This window comes from Cavia porcellus, unplaced genomic scaffold (genome assembly GCF_034190915.1).
Source record: "Cavia porcellus strain 051 isolate PalLab524CR breed Dunkin Hartley unplaced genomic scaffold, mCavPor4.1 scaffold_7, whole genome shotgun sequence".
Taxonomy (NCBI): domain Eukaryota; kingdom Metazoa; phylum Chordata; class Mammalia; order Rodentia; family Caviidae; genus Cavia; species Cavia porcellus.
In genome coordinates this window covers 26,412,043-26,413,857 of record NW_026947490.1, presented here as the reverse complement: position 1 = coordinate 26,413,857, position 1,815 = coordinate 26,412,043, and the positions used below count along the sequence as shown (strand labels likewise).

The window sequence follows — 1,815 nt, the reverse complement described above, 5'->3', positions numbered from 1 at the left end:
AGGCACCTAACCACTGGGTTAGGTCTTAAACTCTCCTTGGGCCAGTGCCAGTGCACTGGGACTCACCTCATGTGGCCTCAGCTTCCTGAATTGAAAGAAGGTCCCTGGGCATAGTCCAATCAGGCCTGACTGCAGGCCTGAGAAATCTACCAAGGCTAGTCTAATGTTTCAGGAAGCTGGGTGGGCACTTAGCCACTGGGAATGATGGTCTTAAACTCTCCCTGAGCCAGCGCAGGTACTCTGGAACTCACCTTGCACAGCCTCAGCTCTCCAGATTGAAAGAAGTTCACTGGGCATGGTCCAATCAGGCCCGAGAAAGCTTCCAAGCCTCATCTAGTGTTTCAGGAAGCTGGGTCTTAAAAATAGTTGTTAAGGGGTTTGCAAGTATGTAGTCGTGAGTTTGATCCCTGGTACAAAAAATAAAAATAGCTGTTAAAGTTACAAAATCAAAGCATAAAAAGTAGCTAGACACTCAAATACTGACAGTGCAAACCCTTCTGTTCAGTGATCTAACAGAAATTAAGTAATATGGTTATCTATCTACACACTATACATATTTACAGCACTTTCCTTCCCTTTCAGTTTTACAATATCTATTATATGTTTTGGATCCCATTATTCTGTCAGTTTTTATTTTTTACAGTAGAGAGATGATGTGTCACATACATTTTTAATAATGCTAATTTTAAAGCTTGTTTCTGAAAAGATCAAAATAAATGAAAGCTGTGATACTTTGAATATCATGTGTATGCTCCAGTTTCAAATTTTAAGAAGCAGCATTATTGGAATTCTGTGGATGATGACTGAGTTTATAATAACTGAGTGGATGATAACAAGACAAAGGAACCTGTGTGGGTTCACTTGAACACTATGTTTCTTATGTCTGTGCTCATATGCATCTCACAAAAAGTTTGTAAAATATGATAATAGAAAATCTTGTAGCAAAATGAAGTTTGTATTTTATGTGTTGATTTTGACTTGCATTACCCATTTTCTCAAGTTAAAATCTCTCTATTTACCAGTAACTATTCTCTCACAATACCATTAGGTTTTTATGTGCATTTTTCTTGTTGATTTGCAGATTAGTTTTTTTTTTAAGGTTTCCAATATTTATTTATTTATTTATTGTCTTTTTCATTTTTATCGGTACCGGGGATCGAACTCACGACCACCTGCTTGCAAGGCAGGTGCTTATGCCGCTGAGCTAAACCCCCAGCCCCTCCAATGTTTATTGTTGATCCATTAGTGCTTATCACATTGTAATCACTAGTGAAAGATATCTTGAGACCTCCAATGGGTAAATTTGCTGAAGCTCACGTGCAATTCCTTATAGTCCCAGCCTGGTCCTCCTCCAGTGTCTCCTCTTGGAATTGTACCTGATTTTATTACCAGTCTTCATCTGAATACAATGAGGAATGGGACGATTTTGCTTTTGCTTCTTGGCCAAAAATCATTTGATCCAGAAAGTCTTGTGAGAAGACATGGTTTGACTTGAAGGTTAGAGCACGCAATCAATGGCGGACCAGAGCAGAAGAGTACAGATTAGTTTTATCGAGCTTTTCTTTATAAGGATGCCATAAATGTGCATGTTTGTGTTTTTCACACACATGTTTTCAATCAATCAATCAATCAAGCAAGCAAATCAATCAATCAATAAAAAATTAACTTTTAAAGGAACTGGGCCATAGATTATATGAATTATATTATTGCAAAAATATTATCTCCCTTTCTCCAATATCCTGATAGAGCAGGTGGCTGGGTTTAAGAACTACAGACTGATTGATCTTGTACAGAAAGTTTCAAATCAGGCCAACG

The 1,815-nt window shown here is 37.9% G+C and overlaps 1 pseudogene; it reads right to left on the bottom strand.

Moving 5' to 3' along the window:
- Nucleotides 1-1,220: 1,220 nt before the first annotated feature.
- Nucleotides 1,221-1,483, bottom strand: LOC100731234 (large ribosomal subunit protein eL39-like; annotated as a pseudogene).
- Nucleotides 1,484-1,815: the final 332 nt, after the last annotated feature.